The 23,646-nt window shown below is 37.8% G+C and overlaps 1 protein-coding gene across 1 annotated transcript in view; it reads left to right on the top strand.

Moving 5' to 3' along the window:
* Positions 1-23,646, top strand: part of GRM8 (glutamate metabotropic receptor 8) — a 756,021-nt gene that overhangs the window by 57,611 nt on the left and 674,764 nt on the right. The gene's annotated exons all lie outside the window — the stretch shown is intronic.

Raw genomic sequence — 23,646 nt, 5'->3', positions numbered from 1 at the left:
ATTCCACATGGTCTTTAGTGATGGCTTTAGGACCCACCATATCCCAGAGCCCTAGATACCCTCTCTAATGGTTTTGGCTTCTGGGTAGTCAAGATTAATTCAGGCACTGGGATATGGTATGTGGTTGATTTAATAATCATAGTGTTGACCTCATTTCTGGTACTATTCATTAATACATAGAGTCTGATCTATCACAGCTCAGAATGTATTTTTTCCCCCAAAATAACCACACATGATAGGATCGCATTTTAATATAGTTCTACTACAAGGCAGGTGTTAATTCTGAATCCTGATGTTAGCATCACAAAAGGTTTTTGTTGATTTTTCTTTTCCAGAGACCATTATTTTGCCTGAAGCTTGTCTTAATTATTTCAGAATTTTTGATTTTTTGACACTACAACGTACCGAGAATAATGGTGTTTTCTGGGTTTGACATGAAAAATTAATATAATGTCAACTACAAAGTAAATCTCCTTTGAGAGGACTTTGTCATTATCATAATGATCATAATTGGCCATTATTGAGAAGAAAAATGTAGCCCTCTCATCTATTAATTAATTAATTAATTTCTTTATTCAGGAAGAACTCAAAGGAACATTGAAAGCATTGTAGTGGTTTCAAAGAAGCAACAAACAGTTTTTATCTTGTAGAAGGTATATTTCTGTTGGAGGAGAAAAATCACATTGAAATAGAATATAAATGAAATAATGTATGAGCAAAATCACTGATACGAAATTTCACTGTTGTGAAATTAGAAAACTGGAGACAGTATTGTAGGACAATAAAGCTAGGTGGGCAGAGGTAGCAAGACAAGGACTTTTATAGGCAAAAGTCTTGAAGTAGGTCTTAAAGAAAGTGATGTATTATGAAATCAGGAAGTACATTGCGTTTTCTGATTTTAAAACATATTACAAAGCTACAGTAGTTAAAACAATATGGTACTGGCATAAAGACAAACAGAATATAAAGCCCAGAAATAAACCCTTGCATACATGAGCAACTGAACTTCAACAAGAATGCAAATGATACACAATGGGGACAAGATATCTTTTCAACAACTAGTGTTGGGAAAACTGGATATCCATGTGCCAAAGGATGAAATTGGACTTCTATCTTACTTCATACATAAAAATCAACTCAAAGTGGATGAAAGACTTAAAGGACCTGAAACTGTAAAAATCCTACAAGCATATATAAGGTAAAGCTTCATGACATTGGCCTTGGCAATCATATCATGGATATGACACCAAAAGCACAGGCAATACAGGAAAATATAGACAAGTGGGATTATATCAAACTAAAAATCTTCACAGCAAAGGAAACAATCAACAGAGTGAAAGGCAACCTATAGATTGGGAGAAATATTTGTAAACCATAGACCTGATAAGAGGCTAATCTCCAAAATATATAAGAAACTTCTACAACTCAATAGCAAATCCCCCCCAACCCCCCCCCCCCAACCATGACAACAAACAAACAAAAAATACCTCAATTTAAAAATATGGGCAAAGGACTTGAATAGACATTTCTCCAAGGAAGACATTCACATGGGCAAGAGGTATACGAAAAGGTGCTTCAACATCACCAATCATCAGAGAAATTGAAATCAGAACCATGATGGGTTATCACCACACATCATTTAGGATGGCTATTATCAAAATAAGATATAACAAGTGTTGCAAGATATGGAGAAATTAGAACCCTTTACATTGTTGGTGGGTAAAATGGTACAGATACTATGAGAAACTGAGTGGAGGTTCTTCAAAAATTAAAAATAGAACTACCAGGGGTGCCTGGGTGGCTCAGTCGGTTAAATGTCTGACCCTTTCAGCTCAGGTCATAATTTCATAGTTCATGAGATTGAGCCCTGCATTGGGATCTATGTTGACAGCACAGAGCCTGATTGGGATTCTCTCTCCCCACCTCTCTCTGCTCTTCCCCTGTGTGTTCTCTCTCTCTCTCTCTCTCTCTCTCAAAGTAAATAAATAAACATTAAAAAAATAGAACTACCATTTGGTAGTTGGGAAACAACCTGAATGTCCATCAGCAGACATAGGCATAAAGAATATGTGGTATATATGTGTGATGGAATATTATTCAGCCTTAAAAAGGAAAGAAATCTTGCCATTTGTTACAACCTGGATAAACCTGGAAAACATTGTACTAGGTGAAATAAGTCAGTTACAAAAGGCAAATACCACGATTCCACTTACATAAGCTATCTAAATAGTCAGACTCCTAGAAGCAGAGAACAGATGTTTGATGCCAGGGTATGAGGGAAGAGTGAAATGGGAGTTGTTCAATCAGTATAAAATTATAGTAACACAAGGTGAATAAGATAAAAAGATCTGTACAACATAGTGCTATGATATAGTGCCCAAGTATTGCTACTTAAAAACGTGTCAAGTGCGTAGATCTCATGCTCAGTGTTCATAACACACACACACACACACACACACACACACACACACACACACACACGGAGACACAAGAAATCTTTTGGAGGTGATGGATATGTTTATTACCTAGTTTGTGGTGATCGTAACACAGGTATATATATGCATTTGTCTACACTCATCAAAATGTATACATTAAAGATGTACAACTTTTTGTATATTAAGTTTACATCAATAAAGTGGAAAAAAAAGTGATAAACATGAATGAATAGAATGGAGATTGTGGAGACGGACAGCAAAGAGATATAGGCAAGGAGAACCAAGGTCAATGTGGGGTTTATGTGCCAAAGACAAAACTGGGAACTATCTACAAGGAGATCACTATTTGATCCCAATAACTGGAATGCCTAAAAAGATTAGGGAAGTCAAAAGTGAAGCTTTATTTTGACATTTTTATATTCCATTTATCATTTCAATTGGGATATGGGAGGGAAGGAGATTTAGACACTTGTGTATAAATCACCATATTACCTGGAAATCCCTGGAAAACATAGTTTGACTTGTGTTTATTAATTATTTTGATATAAAGTCTCTAAAAATGATTTTTCTTATGTGTGATAAGGAGTAATTTATAGTGACTTCCCTGGACGTCTTTCTAAAATCAGTCTCAATGCTTGGTATTTGCATTTTCTATATCCTATAATCAGTCTATCAGGAAAGCTAGTTAGATGAGGGAATTAAGATTACTTCTTGTATATTAGCCATCAAGAACTTTGTTGAAATGAGACTATTTTCAAAGTGTTATTTATGTTTTTAATTTTACAAATGTAATGTATTTGATGCTTGAGCTGGGATGCCCCAAAGTCAACTAGGGGTCTTGCATTTTCATTTTGGTGCAAAGGAGCATTAAGGAACAAATTAATCTTACGGCAATTCAAGCTACAGGCTGAATGGGGGCTTTCTCTGAAGTCTTCAACTATTATTACATAAACTGTTAGGGGTGGAAGATAACCTGATCTAACTCCTTTATAGTAACTGATAATGATGATGATAACAGCTGAAGTTTACTGCCACCCATACATTAACTTATTAATTTTCACCATAATCCCATGAACATTACTCTCATTTTACAGATGAAGAAACCAAAGCTTAGACTGATAAAACTGTCAAGGTAATATAGGAAAGCAATGTCAGAGAGGATGTTTGAACTTAGGTTTGTCGAACCACCACTCTGAAGCCCACATTCTTCACTGTTATCCTCTACTGCTACATTATACCCTGAGGAGATTGAGGCAGAGAAAAGCTAATTACATTACTAAAAGCATAGGACTAGTGGTTTGCAGAGCTGGGGTAGAAGCTGCAACTTTGGACTAAGAGTCCTTGGAGGAACTCTGAGCCTGGGAAGCAGCTGGTGGTAAAAGCTGGTCTTGCTCCTCCCTGGGTACCCTCTCACACCAGTGGGGACTGCTCATCTTGAGATGGGGGTTCATGTGACTTGATCATACTTCAAGTACAATTCATATTATGACAGAGATAGGATGTTAATGCTTTTGGGATTTTAATTACATTGAATTCTTTCTCTGTTTTTGTTTTATGATGCTTGGATTGATGATTAAAATCCCGAATATCCTAATATCCTGAAAACAGATATTGAAGAAGAGCTTTTTGGGTGGGCTGGGCTCTGACTTTAGAGATGCAGAAGCTTATAGAGGCAGCTTCCTAAACTATGGCAGTATTTTTTTTCTCCTGTCTTCTCTACAAAGACTCTGTAATATTTGAGAAGTTGATTATGAGGATATATTCCATAACCACTGTTCTTGACCGTAAGTATTAACAATTACTCAGGAAAAGCCACAACCTCACTCTTTAAGCCTCCGGAAAACTTGGAGCCTTTTGAAATGTCCTGGGAGTATGACTTCAAATTAAAGTTGACATGGGGTCATATAGTACTCCATCTCACACTCTGGAGTCTTAGTCTGTGGAGTTAACCCACTCAGGGATCCACCACTATAAAGGAAAGTAGGTTTTGACTGAGTTGGGTTCTCCAGAAAATGATATGAAAATTTTAAGTTTCACTATAGCCTGAGGAAATAGTCAAACTCTTCCTCTTCAATCAATTAACACTTTTAAATGGACATTGATGGGGGTTATGCCTTACACATTTTCATTTACATTTGAAGGTTGTATATATTATGACCTTGTATTATTTTTGTAAGACAAAAATATGAAAAATTAAAATATAAAAACATATTGAAAGCACACAAATTTATGTTACATATTTCCTTCAAGGAAGGCTCAATGTTAGCCATTTAGGGGCATAGTTACACATTCTGACATGGTTTTATTCTTACAAAATATATAACCTGTTAGGGAAACAGTATTTGCATAAGTCATATATAGGTATGTGGATGGTAGGGAAAAATAAAACCTGTATTTTTTCTAAAGAGAGAGCACTGACTTCGGATGGGAGTACTCAGGGAAGTGGGAAATGAGTTGGACTCTAAAATATGGCTAAAATTTAGGTACGAAAGGCTTGAAGGTGGGAAGCACAAGATATATTCAGGGAATACGTAGGTCAGTCTGGCCAGAGCAGGGTCTGTGTTAAATGTTCACAGGGGAGGTAGAAGTGAAAGTGGGAGGTGTCTGCCGCCTGTGCTCACCTCACACCTCTCCTCCAACACAGGGCTTTGGGAAACTTCAAGAATGAGTAGACGTTTTGTTTTAATAACATGAAGAATGTGAGGATGGCAACCCAGTCCCCATACTTGTTCAGACCATGACCTTCATTTTCAGCACTTCCAGGGGTTCTTCCCATGCTGTAAATAATATAAAATGCTCCCTGGCTTGGTGTCAGTATTTTTTATGTCTCTCAGACTTCCTTTCCTTTGTAAGCCCTGATGGGCTCCCTGAGACTGGTGATAAAGCGCAAACCTAGCGGGTGAAAGCAGATATGTCATAAATTAGTGTACAGGAGCTCAGAGAGCTTTGTTTGGAACAGTCTGGAATCTGAGACCACAGTTTGCAGTATCTCCCAGGAACAGATTTTAGAGTTCAGCTCCCTTGAGAAATCATTCCACCCCACCCCATCTGCCTTGGGATTTGAAAAAACTGCAAATGGACTAAAATTTAAATGAAGCTTTAGTACCTATAACACACTTTGGTTAGCTATTCAAAATAATGATGCATAATTTGGTAGCATAAAACATATGTTCCTCTTTTATGCATTTGTTCTATTTACTTCCTCTGAGTTTTTATTTGAAAAGGTACTTCATATATATTCTGTGCCCCTGCTAGTATTTTCTGATCAGAATATTGTGCAGATCTTTTCATGTTGAGTTTACCTATGATGTGGCAATACATTAATGGTAGCAGCAGTTGTTAAACACTATTTTACAAAAAAGGGGAGAAATGCGTTTCATCATTCTGCTACCACAAATTGAAACATACATGCAAAACCATGAGTTTTAATAAATGTGACATAAGTTAACAGAGCATGGAAGACAGAAGAATGGAAAATGGTGTCCTTAAATCAATTTAATGTGGTAACAACTCCAAACAAACAACAGATTGGGCTTCTTCAGCAAAACACACTAGAAGAACGAAGGTTGTCAGAAATTGTTCACAGTACATTCTTCATCAAATTGCAGATGAGATTATCTGACAGAATTAAGTACAGAGTCAGTTATGAGAAATTTGTCCTCTTGGTAGCTAATGTGGAAAATATTATTTATATTAACAGGCAAAATAGGCTGGCAGTACACAAGCAATTATCTAAATTTTATGGATGTGGTTCTGCCCATAAATCTGGGTAATGATGGCATATCTCTTATGGGACTACATTAACTTATGGGTTACCATAATTGTGTTGAATCAAGGGAATGTCCACTTGAAGATTAAGGCATTAGAGTGATAGCCAATAGCTGATGGACAGGCAAAAAGGCTCTGGTCATCAACAACAAAAGAAACTTTCCAATTAGCTATAAAGGAATGTAATTTGAACACTGACCCCTTTTATATTCATTATATTCTCTAGAACTATTTCATTGCTAGAAGGTTAAAGGATGTGAAATTAAAGTGGTCTCCTTTTTCATATGATAAAAACAATGTAGGTAGTTAAACTGTCAAGTGCACTGAACCCAGAAATAGAGATTCTGATTTTTGCAGAGATGTAATGTTATTTCAACCTTCTTTCAGTTTGAAGCTTCTGATATTGCAGAGTGATTTAGTCTGGGTCCTGATGTGAGTGAGTTGGTAGTTCCAAAATATAAATGTACATAACTGAATCAGATGAAAAATACAGATCTAAGAATCAGATAGATTTTTGCCTTTGTTTTGTCAAAACTGTGAAAATATTTATTAATTTTAAAATACTGAAATAAAATTTTAATTTACTCATAATCTTTGTTATATCATATGGTTATTTCAATTCTCCTTTTCTTGAAAAGTTAGGAAAATTCATCATTGCCATAGGCTTACAAGAATGTTTAAAGTTTTTTATTAGTTCATAAAAATGTTTTACCAGGCCCCTTGAATAAAGAATACCCAGAGAGAAAAGAAATCAATTCATTCTCAGCATAAGTGTTACTTACCTCAAGTGAATATTTAGCTAATTGTAATAACAAGATTGGAGTTAAAAAAATAATGACTGAACTAGATATTTATTAGAAAAAATAAGCACCTTCTTTCAAATTGGTTTCCTAGTTCAATACTTGCAAATATGCCTGGCTTCCATCTTTGTAATTAGAAATGCTGTGGTTTTTATTTTTATATAAACATACCTGTCCTAAACTGCATCAGTGGCCTCATGTCCTCATCTCTCCTTGCACTACTCCCTTTGTCATGAATGTAACCTTATAGTCCATTTCTACTGAAGATGGGACATAATTCCCTGTCTTTGGTTTCAGCCATATGGCTTGCTTTGGCCAGTAGAATGAGATGGAAGTGAGGACCAAGATTTGAGCTTAGGCCTTAAGAAAGCCTTTGTATTTCTGGGGGCAAGCTCCTCTTCCACTGCCATGAGCCTGTGACTAGGATAGCCCACTGGAGGACAGTAGTCATGTGGAACAGGGCTGAGTAGTCCAAGTTGTCCAAGCCAAGGCCAGCTTATAACAGCCAACAGCCAGTGACTGTAGATACTGTAGACATATGAGCAAACCTGGCTAAGACTAGCAGAGCTATCTGGCCAACCCCAGCTGACTGGGACATAAACAATAAATGCCTATTGCTGAATGCTATGGAGGTGTTTGTGGCTGTTTATTATGCAGTAGTATTATGACAGTAGATAACTGCTGTATTACATTACTTAAGCCAACCTTCAGAGGTCAAAATGTGTTGACTTGTATTTTTCTAGCAGTGCGGATGAATTGCTCTAAACTGTTGCTTCCTTCCTTCCTTCCTTCCTTCTTTCCTTTCTTTCTCTCTTTCTCTTTCAAGTTTGTTTATTTATTTTGGGAGGGGGAGAGGGGCAGACAGAGAGGGTGAGAGAATCTCAAGTGGGCTCTGCACTGATAGCACAGAGCCCAGTGCAGGGCCTGACTTCATGAACTGTGAGATCATGACCTAAACTGAAATCAAGAGTTGGACGCTCAACCAACTGAGCCATCCAGGTGCCCCTGGTTGCTCTCTTTCTAAAGGTTCTCCTAGTAGTAAAATTCAAGAGGGGGTTGATTAACCCTTGGGGTCACAGAAAGGTGTTAAACCCTACAGGGCTCAGTTGCACATGAACCAGACAGGTGTAGTCTATGACATTGTCTTCTTTTCACCTACAATTATCACCTTCACCTCCCTCCCTTTTTTGCTTCTATTTTTTAACTTTGCTTTTATTGCTTATAAATATTAATTAAACATTTATTTAATATCTCCTATGTGTCAGGCAGCCGTTGTGGGGCCTCACAAACTAGACTGAGGGAGGGTATGCAAAGTGCACTTTTTTTGAACCAATTAAGAAGAAATAATTTGGGTAAAGCATCAATGTGGGGATATTTGCTTAATATTTAGACATGTGATTCTTACAGCAGGTTAAAAGAAAAGGGATAAACTGGACCTGGTACACAGGGCAAATGGGACAGAATTCTGCAGATCCTCTAGCAAATGGAATATAATGATGCCCCTCCTCCTCTGGCCAATTCTAAATAAAGCCACTTCTCTGTGCTGGAGATGAATCACTGCATTCATGATAAGGCCTTTGAGAATTACTGTTGTTTACTGAAAGCATCACTAGCAGAAAGGTTTAAGAATACTCCACAGTTAAAACACAAACACATTTACAATGATGAGTGATGGAAAATAGCTTAAATCTGCTTAGGTCTGCAGGTCTTCCCAGCACATCCAATGTACTTGTGTTAGGTAGTTGGGGAGGGAATTCTACCGCTAGTAAGAGAACACTGAAGGTAAATGTTTGACCACAGTCCAAATTCCTATAAAGGCACTTTGAAGCTTCTAACTTTTATGGCAGTTTTGGATTTACAATATCATATAAAAACCTGGGCAGTGGAACCATGAGAAAATAAAAGTTTCTTTCACTACTTTGGAGGCTCAGTGTTTATATTATCATTTAAGACAAGATACAATTCAAGGGGATAGGAGTGTGGAGTGTTGATTGGAACATTGTTGTCAATTTAGCCCTGGTGGATTGATGGGGGAGGCTCTGCCAGGTCAAGGTGAGTGAGTGTCCTCAGACTGATCTGGATGATTTTGATTTGACTCCCTTGATAAAGTGAATTATTTGATTTATTAACAAACTTTGCTTGCTATTTGATAAGCACTGTACCAGGCTTGGCTGGAGGTGCCCTTGATAGATTGGTTGGAGAGATTAAACATGGCAATGAGAGCAAGTTAGAAAAAAATGATGTCAGATATAGTATATGTACAAACTAACAATCTCATCATGTACAAAATAATAAAGCACAAATAGGAGTCAATTCAATGACTCCGGATGGCTCTTTGGAGGTGAAAGTTGGGCCTTCTGACAATGCTGGCTGGAGATTGAGATTAGTTGGCTGAGAGTATGTAATGAAGACTGCAAATGGGGCCATGACACTGGCACAAGAGGAGGGGGTGAAAAGCATCTTGGAGATTATGTCACCTCTCATGCTGGAAATCTTAGCAGAGCTAAGATCTTCTTATTCAGTATTTTATTCATATTTTTAAATACAAAGTTTTCACTATTACTGTTTAAGAGGCAGTATCATATAGGATCAAATTATCTAGGTTTCATTCTTGGTTCTGTCACTTACTAGTTATGTGTCTTGGGCCATGATAACCAATGTGTCTCAGTTTTCTCATATATAAAATGGGGTTGTCAGTTGTGCCTTGTCATGTGGTTGTTGTGTGTATATAATGAGCCCTGCTTAAATACCCTATGTAGAAGTGCTCAGAAATGGTAACTGCTATTACATGTCAAGGGCCTGGACAATCACTGTGCTCTTCCTATTTTAGGCACTCAGTAAATGCTACTAGATATGAGAGGGCTGACACCAAGAAGCCTAGTGACAGGGGGTTATTACATGAGATCAGATAAGTTCAGGGGAAGAATGATAAAATCGGAGCTAAGGGAGCCTGGCAGTTTTGCTTAGCCCCATTCTATTATCATTTTTACAGATGAGCCACAAGTCTAAGTATATTTGTGTTAATCTGAGCCATTTGGATATTAAAGATAGGAGAAGGATGTGAAGCTATTGCACTGGAGAAAAATTGGGCTTGAGTGTAAAGATGAAAGGTGTCAAGGTAGTAAGAGCAGAAGCTGTGGGTTCCAAGGCCTGTGACAGGGAGGCCTGACACAGAAGGGGCTCTCAGGGAGTGGCATGTTGAAGAATCACACAGAGGAAGGTCCAGGTGAGAGAGAGGGAGAGCGAGAGAGGTGTTCATGATGCAGAGGAGAAAAAATAACACCAAATGAGGATTTTAACAAAGGAGTTGGTGCCAGTAATGGTTCCTTAGCTGATGGCTTTGGAGGTCACCTGGGTGTACTGCTATTTGCTATTTGTATGGAAAACCCTAAATTTAATGTTATGACTTTAGGGGCTGGAGACACACTTTGATTTTATGGATAGGCATGCTGTTCCTCTTTGAAATCAGATGTAAAAAAAAAAACACTCCTGCTTGCTTTGACATGAGCATTCTTCTTTAAAAAATAGATCCTCGCTCAGAATAGTTTGGTCTCAGCAATGGAAAATACAAGCTTGTATGTATAACATCTCAAGGTGCATGATGTTGGCGTTAGTATAACCTAGATGCTTTGATATTAAATGATGTTCTTTTATTTATTTATTTATTTTTATTTTTTTTAATATATGAAATTTATTGTCAAATTGGTTTCCATACAACACCCAGTGCTCATCCCAAAAGATGCCCTCTTCAATACCCATCACCTACCCTCCCCTCCCTCCCACCCCCCATCAACCCTCAGTTTGTTCTCAGTTTTTAAGAGTCTCCTATGCTTTGGCTCTCTCCCACTCTAACCTCTTTTTTTTGTTTTCCTTCCCCTCCCCCATGGGTTTCTGTTAAGTTTCTCAGATCCACATAAGAGTGAAACCATATGGTATCTGTCTTTCTCTGTATGGCTTATTTTGCTTAGCATCACACTCTCCAGTTCCATCCACGTTGCTACAAAGGGCCATATTTCATTCTTTCTCATGGCCACGTAGTACTCCATTGTGTATATAAACCACAATTTCTTTATCCATTCATCAGTTGATGGACATTTAGGCTCTTTCCACAATTTGGCTATTATTGTGAGTGCTGCTATAAACATTGGGGTACAAGTGCCCCTATGCATCGGTACTCCTGTATCCCTTGGGTAAATTCCTAGCAGTGCTACTGCTGTGTCATTGGGTAGATCTATTTTCAATTTTTTGAGGAACCTCCACACTGTTTTCCAGAGTGGCTGCACCAGTTTGCATTCCCACCAACAGTGCAAGAGGGTTCCCGTTTCTCCACATCCTCTCCAGCATCTATAGTCTCCTGATTTGTTCTAAATGATGTTCTTTTAAACAGCTTATATTTATCAGGAATTCAATGTGGAAGGAAGGTAGTTCTGAGTTCATTAATAAACACCGATTGTGTCCTCATTGTGTGTTCTTAGTGAGAGTAGGAGATCAACAAATGTTTATTAAGCAGTGGGCTGGAAATGGGACTAAAAAGGCTATGAAAACTATGTTCTCGATCTCACTGTCTGAGTGAAAAGACAGATATATTAAGAGAGGCCTCACTGAATTGTGCAACACTTGACATTTCTTGGTTGTGCACAGACATGGAAGCCAACTAGAGGGGCTTGAGTTGACATAACTCCATGGGTCAGACCTCTTGGCATTCTTGTACTTCTCAGATTGCTCACTTCGTGAAGTTCTCCCCAAATGAAGCCCCCTTGTGTAAGCTTCTTTCATGCCCACCACAATCTCATGATAATTATAGGCTGTGCATGAAGCAAGGCCTAATCAACTCTTGAGTTGATAACTCCACAGAGGAGGTCAATCCTATTTACATTTCTTCTGTGTAAGATCTATTCTGTTAAAACTAAAGTCTTTGTCAGCAAATATATATGTACATATAAGAAAATGTAAAATATATATACATATATTTATATATGTGTATATTGCATATTCTCATGTGTACATATTTTATACCTGTATCAATAAGGATCTAGGCAGGTAGCAGATGGGGAGAAATAAATAAAGGGACTCTTTCAAGGATGTGGGCAGGCTTCCTTGAGGGAAGCCAATAAGGGATGCTGTAAAAGTATAAAATGATATCACTCCTATTACAGAAGGTACCTGGAGAGGGCCTATAGGAGATGGCTGCTTGCTGGGAACTATGAACTTTGGTAGAGGAATATGGCCATTGTTCACCCACAGCATAGTAGAGAGTTAAAAAAATAAATACTCTTGTTTTGCTCTCTTCTTGCCTTCTTATCTCCTGTGACTTGGACTTCACAGAAAGCCACAGTGAAGGTACCCTTTAATGTAGACCATAAAGGTCATACCCCTGGAGCAGAGTGGAGAAGGTGGACAGTGTATCTGGAGAGGCAATGGAGAATATGTAGCACAATACTTGTTATATTTCTTGGTTTCAAATTTCATGTGTGGCCATGTCTAATTAAGACATAGGGTCATTTCCCCAGAAGACAATAATAATTTGACATATTTCTGATTTATAACTTATCTAATTGGGTTTTTTTTTGCCAAGATATCTGCTCCAGTTATCTCTTTAGCCATGGTTTATCCAATTTCCATGTTTCTGTTCCTCACATCATCCCTTCTCGTCTGGCCCAGAGTTCTTTTCATTTTATGCTGTTACAGCATATTTATCATGATATTATATTCTCTGTAGTACCAATATATACATAAAGCATAGTCTTTAGTTTCCCCCCTCAAGGCTCAAATCAGTGCATATTATTAATTAAGCCTCAATATGCCCCAGTGAGATAGATAGTAATGCATACATAATAAGAAAGATGACAAGAGACAGAAATTTTATTAAGATGATTAAATGGGTAATAATTTCCATGTGTGCAAGCATAAAAGATTAAAACACCCACACCACACTGTATACATAGATTCTTGTTGTGGTCACTTATTGCTTAGATGCTACATTGCCAGGGATCTCGGATCTTCTCCTTCTTGGTCCTTCCATTATAGCAAGGTCTCTTGAGTATTTTCAGTAACTGAGCTAATCAACTTGCCTAAGCTCAATGCATGGGTGGTTCTTTGGATAATGGAATGGGATGGGGAATTCCTCAGAGACCTGGCTTGCACAAGTATGTAGTTGTTTTATTTCATACTTTTTTTCTCTTTGCATATCAGTTTGGGAAGTTTTTATTTATGTATCTTCAAGCTCACTGATGCTTTCCTCAGTCATGTCTTGTCTACTGATGCAACTATCAAAGGGATTCTTTATTTCCATAATGGTGTTTTGATTTCTGACATTCCTTTTTGATTATTTCTCAGAGTTTCCATAGCTTTGCTTATATTACCCACCTGTTCTTGCATGTTGTCTAATGTTTTCATTATAACCCTTAGCATATTAATCATAATTATTTTTAGATTCCCTGTGTGGTATTTCCAAAATCTGTGCCATATCTGAATATGGTTCTGATGCTTGTTTTATGTCTTCAGACTGTTTTTTTTTCTTGCCTTGTAGGATGCCTTGCAATTTTTTTGTAAGCCAGACATGATATATCGGGCAATAGGAACTAAAGTAAATAGGCTTTTAGTGCGAGGTTTTATGTCAATCTGGCTAGGAATTGGGCTATTTTTAATGTTTTCTGTAGACATAGGTGCTAGATATATAGAGGAAGGAAAAGTCCATCCAGACAGATGAATCATGAAAGGCATTAGGAAGTATTAGGGTAGTTCTGTAAGGTGAATAGGATTTTGACATGTGGATTTAGGGTTAGATACTCTGGAATAAAGAATTATAACAAAGGTCAAGAATTAAGAAAGGGGAAGATTTAAATACCCCCAAATGTTCCCATTTGGCTATGTAGGGGAGTAGTGGGAATAGTAGGGCAGAGTAGGATTGCAGGGGGAGTTATGGCTAGAGTCAAATTAGACTGAGGGCTCAATTTATAAAGGGTCTTGAAACACAGGCTGAGGAATCTCTATGCTGCACCCATGCCTCCTTGAACAGTTACTAGGAAGGTTATACTTGGGTAGTTGAAAGAGCTTGGGGTTGGGCTAATGTCAGAGAACACACCCCAACGTCAGCCAGCAAGGAAAACTAGAGGGACCACCAGGCCTGACATCTCTGTTATAGTGAAGGTTAATATGTATAAGGTGGCTACTGCCTTATCTTCTTTCTCAATGAATTTTTTTTTTTTTGCTATTGGCTACATCTCTGATTTTTAAGTAGAAATTATGAAAAACAAGATTTTTTTCTCTTTACTAATATTTAGAAGTTTGTAATATAGTTAACACCATAGGAATACCCCATCCTTTAGAAAGTTTGAATAGGAATGAGGATGAGATGGCAAGTATTTTAGCATTTAAGTGCTGATTGTGGTGACAAAGGGTATCCTTAGGAGATATCCTCAGAAGGGTTCTCTCCATTTTACCTTTCCCAGTGGGTCTTAGGCTACCAGGGGCTTGTGATCTTACTTGACAATGTTCTTCCCTTTCAGAATCTGCATCTCCTGGGCTCTTTCTCCTCTGCTCTCTCACAAACCTGTTTTAAGGAAAGGGTAGGACACTTGTCATTTACAGTAACATGTAAACTAATTTTCCTTCTGGCTACATTACTTTTACATTTTAAGGGTCAACTCTCATTGTACAATTTTTGCTCCATGTTAATGATGTCAAGGCATCAGTGTTCAGGTGGAGACATTTATTGGGTGATGGAGTCAAGGCAAGCTTTGTAGTGTCCTTAAATAATATCAAATAGGGATTTGCCATCTCTTATGAGACTTCCTTGGATGGAAGCCGTCAAGTGTGGTAAAGAGGCTAATCTATCACACGCAGTACAGAGCTTCCTGTGTGCCCATAGCTGACTGTCCTAATGGAAAGAAGGCATCAGTAATACAAGTATTCAAATCTGGGTTTCTGGAATATGAGTTGATGACACTGGGAAGTTGTTAGCTCAGAACTGTGGGCACTGGCAAGATACCTGGTGCTAGCAAACATCAGAGAAAGCTTTTGAAAATTAACATACAATGTCATATCAGTTTCAGGTGTATAACATATTGACTTGACAATTCTATACATTACTCATTGCTCCCCATGAATGTGTAGTCACCATCTGTCACCATACATTATGACAATATTACCGACTACATTCTCTATGCTGTACTTTTCATTTCCATTGCTTATTTATTTTATAAGTGGGAGTTTGTACACCTTGATCCCCTTTATATATTTTGCCCATCCTTCCCCCTGCCCCCTCTGGCAACCACCAGTTTGTTCTGTCTATTTAAGAGTCTTTTGTTTGTTTATTAACTTGTTTCTTAGGTTCTACATATAAGTGAAATCATATGGTATTTGTCTTTCTCTGACTTATTTCACTTAGCATCCATGTTGTCACAAATGGCAAGTCTCTAAGTCCATCCAGTTGTCACAAATGGCAAGATTTCATTCTTTTTTATGGCTGAATAACAATCTATCATATGTATGTATATATATACGCACACCGCATCTACTTTATCCATTCATCTATCGATGGACATTTGATGTTAGAAAATAGCAGGGAAACCATTTTCTATACTGTTAAGAAATAATATTTCTTGTGTTTGCTCAATCCTAGCCTCAAAGTCAACTTTCCATGGGAAATATGGGTAAAAATTGGTACCCATGTGATGCTTTTCGTCTTGTTTCTGACAGTCCTATTTTTGGAGGAGACATTAAAAAACAGTTGAGAAGTTAAAAGCCTTCCATTGTGACAAAGAAATGTTAAGAAATTTTACTGACAAAAGATGGAAGTGGAATGAATGTAATAATAGTCTCAAAAAAAAAAAAAAAACCATCAACCAAAAAACAAGCAGGGACCAAGAGGAGCAATTAGGCTACAAAGAGACATTATTTAGTCATCTCTCCTGAAGGTGAGGTTAGGGTTAAGGGCAGGGCCTGAGGGCAAAGTTTTTCCTTTTATATTCAGAGTGGGTTGACTAGAGGTAGGAGCTGGCTGTGGCTGAAATTTTAGGCAGACAGATCTTTCTCCAGGAATCACCTTGCCTCTGCATTTCCCACTCCAGAGCATGGCTGCCATGCACATCTTCTGGCATTCCCTTTTCTCTCTCTCCCCTCATATCATCCTTATTCTGTACTAAAATACGAAATAAGACAAATGAATGGAAAAGATATTATAGCAGGACAGTCTACATACCTTCAGGAATACATTCAGGACCTATTATCATTATAGTCAATTGTGGATAATTGACTATAATGTGAGTTAATAGTGAATATCTAAGTATTGAGGAGTGTGTGTGTGTGTGTGTGTGTGTCTGTGCATGTTTTTGACATTCATTCCTGCCTTATTGTCAGCTGGTTAATTGTCAGTTAACAAGGGATAAGTTGATTTAAAAAATTTTTTTTAAGTTTATTTATTTATTTTGACAGAGAGAGACAGCACAAGTGGGGAGCGGCAGAGAGAGAGAGGGAGAGAAACAATCCCAAGGAGGCTCACAGAGCCCGACACGGAGCTTGAACTCATGAAACTGTGAGATTATGACCTGAGTTGAAACCAAGAATCATATGCTTAACTGACTGAGCCACCCAAGTGCTCCAGGGATAAGTTGATTTGTATCAAAAAGTTAATTTTCTTAGATTAAATGTCTAAGAGCAATTCATAGTTTTAGAAAGAAGACTCTTAAAGATAATCAAAGAATGCAAAATAATCTCAAATGGTAAAAATCTCAGCATCAGGGCGGCATCTCTAGATTCTTAACCTCAAGAATGCCCCCCCTTTTTTTAATTTGTTTTTAACGTTTATTTAGCTTTGAGAGAGAGCGTGAGCCAGAGCATGAGCAGAGAGAGAGGGAGACACAGAATCTGAAGCAGGCTCCAGGCTCTGAGCTGTCAGCACAGAGCCTGATATGGGGCTCGAACCCACAAACTGTGAGATCATGACCTGAGCTGAAATCAGACGCTTAACTGACTGAGCCACCCAGGCGCCCCTTCTAAATCCAAGAAACTTGATGTGGTGTTCACCTTCAGGAGGGCTGCAAGATAAGAACTAAGGGAAGAAAGGAACTCTTAGCCAGTTAAATTGGGTGGATTCATCTTGGAGGTGAATGTGGGACAGATGTCTTAGCTGGATCACCCCCATATCCTTCCAGGCTGCCTGAGGTGGTTGTTTCACTTATTTTAAGACTATGCGTTTACAGATTGTAAATTGGATTGTGTCCTTCCTCTGCTTAAAGCCCTGAAATCCCCTGTTTTACCCAGAGTAAAAGACAAAGTCCTTTTAAAGGCTTACAAAGCTCTCTACAGTCTGACCCTCCTGCCTCTTTGGTATCATCTCCTACTACCTTCCCTTTTACTCTGCTTCGGCCACACTTGGCCTCATTGCTCTTCCTGGAGCAAACCAGGCATGTTCCTTTCCCATGGCCTTTGCACTGGCTGTTTTCTTTGCCCAGGTTGCTCTTTTCCCAGATGACCACACAGCTAATTCTCATGTCCTTCATGTCATCTTCCCAATGACAAATAACTAAACCACCCTATTTATAATTGCAACTTCCTGGTGTTCCTGATCTATACCATGTGACATTTATTATTTTCTATAGAATGCTCAATCACCTTCTAACATACTACATAATTTCCCTGTTTGTTATGTTTATTTGTTGTCTGTGTTTTCCCATTACAATATAAGCTAACAGGGAGCACGAAGCTCATCCAGCTGTATTCCTAGTACCTAGACCAGTGCTTGGTGCAATTCTGGGTGTTTAGTAACCACTGGTTGAATGTATTTGCTGAATATATGAATGCAGATCTAGGTTGTTATTTTCCCTCTTTTCTATACCTTTCTAGGGGTTGTTTTCTTCTAGCTTCCATAGAATCTACCCCCCTAGGCCAGCTCACAATTTTGATGTAAGTTGTGTTACAACTGAGACTCAGACAAAAAATTAGAAAGTCAGAAAGAATGTAAAAAATCTCCAGAAAGCCTGTGGTGTATACAGCGTGTTTGCACTCAGAGTACATAATTTTTAACCCTTTCTGCCTCTATGTGACAACATTATTATTCAAAATTATTTCATATGAAATGAAATGCATGATAATAATGGGTATCAAAGACATACAGGTGGTGGGTATATTTTTATTAGACTTCATGTATATAATTATGCTGGTAAAAAGTAAAAAATAGAACATAAAATAAGAATTATATATGAAAAGGGGAAAATAATGGATTTTAATTACATTAATATACATTTAAAAGAGGGAAATAACTTTACTTATTCATTGGTCTATGACAGTAATGAGTAATAGTAGAGTTGAATATGAAGTAAGTGACAAATCATAATAAAAAAGAAATTTTGACTTAAAAGATAGTATTGAAATTTAGTAAAATAATTTGTGTATGAACTAAAATTTGCACTTAACCAAAGATATCACATCTCATATTTTGCACTCTGTTTGAATTTGTTTTGAATAAAACTTAAATTCCAGTGATCCCTTGAAGTGATGAATTAATGTAAACTTTTTTTTTTTTTTAACAACTTGGATCCTATCATTTTTATTTCTAATCTGTTTGAATGTAAGAATATGGAGTATCTCAAGGGTTGGAGGGTTGGAGACACAAATTGTGCCCAAAGTGAGCCAGAGTGGTTCCTGAATCTTTATGAATTTACTTATGGAATGAATGTATGTATCTGGACTGCATGTGTTTGGAGTCACCTATGTAATTGGGAGTTATCTGAATATCTTGCTTGTACATTATAACGTATATTAAGAGATGAGTAGTAAAAATATGTTAATGTAAAGTTTGCATACATATTATGAAAATCCAGCAATAGCCATAGCAAACGTTAGAATGTATATAAGCAATTTTTGTTTGTTTGTTTGCTTTTTTTTTTTGTGGGGAGGAATATTTTATCACTTACATTATTTAGAATTCCTGGCACGTGGTGATAATAACAAAGCAGACCAGTGTTTGGTCAGTTTTAATGTTTTTAAATTTTCACACCCATTTTTGCCTTCAACCCACGTTGTTCCCTTTTTTCCACCTTTGCTGTGCCACTGGAAAAAACATCTTTTTTTAAACATTCAGTCCCCACATTTATAAAAGATATTTAGGGGCGCCTGGGTGGCTCAGTCAGTTAAGTGTCTGACTTCAGCTCAGGTCATGATCTCACCATTTGTGAGTTTGAGCCTGGGTCGGGCTCTGTGCTAACAGTTCAGAGCCTAGAGGCTGCTTCGGATTCTGTGTCTCCCTCTCTCTCTGTCCGTCTCCTGCTCATGTTCTGTCTCTCTTTCTCTCAAAAATAAATAAACATTAAAAAAAATTATAAAAAAGAGTCAGTGATTTCCTTCTTTTAGTAAACTTTCAATTTTGTTCAACTCATGGCTGCAGATCATAATTTTTAATTTAAACACCAAAGGAGAAAAAAATCCTTTCTTTTCATCAGAGTGTTGTCCGGAAGATTAAAATGTGTCACACCAGAGGGCACTTAAAGGTGAACCGATATTAATTTTAACATGTCATTTTAGAAGAAATATAAAGATCCTTTTTATGCAAAGAACTTAAACTAGGACAACACAGGATATTTTTATGAGGGAAATCTGTGTATGAGGTTGTGAGAGAGAAGAAGGCTGGAACTCTCAGGTATCTTTTCTCTGTGATGTTTCAACTTGTGAGATTATGAAACTGTATTTTTGTCATTACTGAAAAGAAAACAGTGTTTCTCTCATATTGCTTTTTTTTTCACATTTAGAATATTCAGTATTGCATATGCTAGAGTGCCACCAGCACAGACGGTTACGTTGCCTCCTTTTCTGGCATCTGGGAATGTTCTGGGCATAAGCCAGTGTTTGGACGGCAGCTCAGTTCTAGAGCTCGTGTGGAACATGCAACAAAATGAAAAACAGTCCGATTTTGTGTGGACCTCATTTATCACAACTTTAGCAAGCAGTAACATTAATCTGAGTTGCTGAGTTTCTGGCGAAGAAAGGCTCTACATTTATGTGGTCTTAGGTGAATTCCTTAGAAGTCCATCTTAAGAATTTAATTTCTAAGCTTTTCATGTTTCCTAATCTTGAGGACTTTGGACCCTGTGTATGATGAAGAAGAAGGAAAAAGAAATCATAGCAAAGGAACAGGAGGTAAAGAGGAGTTTTGGATAGCCAAGATGGTTGCCTGTGTTTATTACTTCACAAGGGAAAAGCCCAGGGACTCAGAGTTAACTGTCCACTATTATTTTATATAGGTAGAAATACATACATTTTAAAATTCATTCCATTAACCCACTTACAAAGGGCTCACAAGGTGACAATTTTCATCACCAGAGATTTTTTTCCCCCTTGGTGGAAATAAGCATCACATTTATCTTCCTAAACCTTCTGGCATTTTCTAACACAAATCCTTATTGTATTGATTCTTAGAATCTGAAATTGTCAGGAAAATGATAGTAAGGCTCTTGTTACTTCTCACCCACGTCTTGTTTCTCTGAGTCCTCCATTCCCACCAGTGAAGCCACTTACCTCCTTCCAGACACTCACCTCCCCCCAGATTAGCAGTTTGTTTGGAATCTCCTCTCCCTTTGGCTATTTGTGGGAGAGAAGAGATCAAGGAAGAAAGAATGCAGAAGTGAAAGATGATAGAATTCAGTGACAGTGACTCTGATATAGAAGGAAAACAGGGGAACAGTAGCAGGAAAGCAGTTTAAAGGTGTGATTCAGACTGAAGGCAATTTCTTAGGAAACAATTAAAGGTGAAGAAATTAAAAGGCCAAGTCTGTGAAATAGCAGCAAGAGAAGAATCTGTCAACAGTGTGTAGAAGTTGTGATAACAAAACACTGTGTTTGGAAAATTAGGTCAGTATGAAAAAGACAGTGTAGGGGACATGATAATATTTAAAATGGTAGCGAAATACAGCTTTGGAATGGATAGTTAGGTTTATAACGCAAATTTCTCTATTGACAGGTTGATAATCCAAGTTGGGATTCTAGATTATCTAGTTGGAAAACATGTAGTTCCCAAGTATTCACAGTGTTTTGATATTTAAGAGTTCTTCCTTAGGCAGTGAAACTGGTTTAAAAACTAATTTCAGTGTGTTCCTTTTCATCAAAATGTCACCTTCTTGGAGAGGACATTCCAGACCCCTTTATCTAAAAATGATGCCTTCCTCATTTTTACTGTTTTAGTTTCTTCAAGTATTTAGCACTATTTGAAGCTTTAATATTTATCTTTATGTGTTTATTATCTATCTCTCCTGCTAAAAGGAAGCTCCATGAGGTCAAGAACTTACTTTTGTTTACTGTTGTACCCCCAGCACTTGGAAAAAGCCATAGTGGAAGCTCAATACATATTTTTTGAATAAATAATAATGTTAGCTAACATGACTTCATGCTTACTATCAGCCAATCCCAAATAAACTCACTTAATGTTCTTATAAATCCCAATAAATACATACTTTTACAAATGCCATTTTACAGATGCTAAAACTGAGGCACTGAGAGGTTAAATACTTGCCCAAAGTTACCCAGTGACTGGCGAAGCAGAGAGAGTGATCCCTGAGAAGGAGAGGTCAATATGGTCAAGACAGACTTTCCAGAAGAGATAGAACACACTGAGTTTTGAGATGGCTGAGTTGTTAAGTGGAAAGGGCCAGTTGTTGTTAGTATGAGGAAGAGCATGTGTAAGGCAGCTGTAAAAGAAGTTTTCCATAAAGATTTGCCAAAAGGTACATTGTGAGATAAGATTGAGAGTCCATGAAGGCCAGTTTGAAGTTGAAATAAATTGTTTAATTTAAAAAAAAAATTACAAAATAATTTATTACATAGATCTTTTCTGAGTCGGGTTGACTGGTTCTCCTCGTTAATGAAGGTGAATTGGTGAGGTTTTACTATCTATTCCCAGTTTAGAAAGGACTGCAAACACATTATTTGAAAACTGCTTTTTAGGGATAGTTCCAGGCAAAATTACATAATAGGTGATGCTCATCTTGCTGATGTTCTCTGCTCCTCCTCTTCTCCTGTATCAGACCAGGTACATATGGGAAGCAGATAGCATACCCAAAAGGGGTGGTTAGAAAGAGGTTTTCCATTAAAAATCTTTTTACAATGTAAAAATTTAAACATGTACAATGGATAGAGAAAATTACAAAGAAGACCCATTGACCAATCTCTTAGCTTTGCCAGTTATCAACTCATGGCCAAATATGCTTTATTTCAGTATCATTTTATTCCTAAATATTTCAGGCTGTATCTCTAAAAGATAAAGACCACTTTTTTTTCTTGTCACGTTAAATATGGCTTGTACATTATTACTAAAATTGATTGCTATTAAACATGGCTTTTTAAAAAAATATAATTTATTGTCAAGTTGGCTAACATACAGTGTATACAGTGTGCTCTTGGTTTTGGGGGGTAGATTCCTGTGATTCATCACATGCATACAACACCCAGTGCTCATCCCAACAAGTGCCCTCCTCAATGCCCATCACCCATTTCCCCATCTCCTCCCCCCCCCCATCAACCCTCAGTTTATTCTCTGTATTTAAGAGTCTCTTATGGTTTGCCTCCCTCCCTCTCTGTTTGTAACTATTTCTCCCCCTTCCCTCCCCCCATGGTCTTCTGTGAAGTTTATCAAGTTCCACACATTAGTGAAAACATATGATATCTGTCTTTCTCTGACTTACTTCACTTAGCATAATACCCTCCAGTTCCATCCACGTAGCTGCAAATGGCAGGATTTCATTCTTTCTCATTGCCAAGTAGTATTCCATTGTATATATAAACCACATCTTCTTTATCCATTCATCAGTTGAGGGACATTTAGGCTGATAAAGACCACTTTAAAAAGCAGTCACAATATTACTATCACAGATGAAGAAATGAATAATTCTGCAGGGCATTCTCACTGAAGGGCCTATTAACAAACGGTTAGATGTTGAGGGAATTCAACAAGGGATGGTGAAGCACCCAAGGGTTAGCAGGAGGAAGCTGGTACTACTTCCCTGTAGGTTGAAGAGATTACTGAAATCCACGGAGCCCTGTAGCTGTAGAAGAGGTCTTTCTGGCAGAAGCTTTGGCTTTCGGTAGAGAGACAACTACTGACTACCCAGCAGAGAGTGGGGGCTGTGAATGTCTCAGTTTTACTCTGTCTTGCCTTCTCACTCCTGGAAGTCCTTTCCATTGACTAAACACAACAGGAAGCCAGAGGGTAGGCTAGTATGGTTTCTAGAAGTCAGCCTCCCAGGCACACAGCATGTTGGAGAAGGGTAGAGAGTGGATCCAGAGCTGCATTTCATTGCCACCTAGCATTATCCATCTCTTTCTCTGTCACACACCTTCTTCTAAGGATGCCTTTTGAGGCTTGCCTTTGACTCACTGCACAACAGACCCAGAATCTGTCACTTTGGGCCCCACCCTCCACCCACATAACTAAGGAAAATAATCTACTCTCTCATTCTGGATAAGCTAGCAGGGTTAGGTATTTGGGTAAAGAAAGTTCTTTCCTGTCCTCTTTTAAAGGCATTCCTATTTTCAAGCTGATCTTGATGCTGTGAAACAAGAGATCTATTTCAATATACCACCCTCAGCCATTGATAAATCAAGGCATAAGGGAGTTAGCTACTCTCTTGAACTTGCTTTTCTTTGCTGTGTTCCAA

This window comes from Panthera leo, chromosome A2 (assembly GCF_018350215.1).
Source record: "Panthera leo isolate Ple1 chromosome A2, P.leo_Ple1_pat1.1, whole genome shotgun sequence".
Lineage (NCBI taxonomy): Eukaryota > Metazoa > Chordata > Mammalia > Carnivora > Felidae > Panthera > Panthera leo.
Note: the sequence above shows the minus strand (reverse complement) of the source record. Positions and strands in the feature narration are given on the sequence as shown.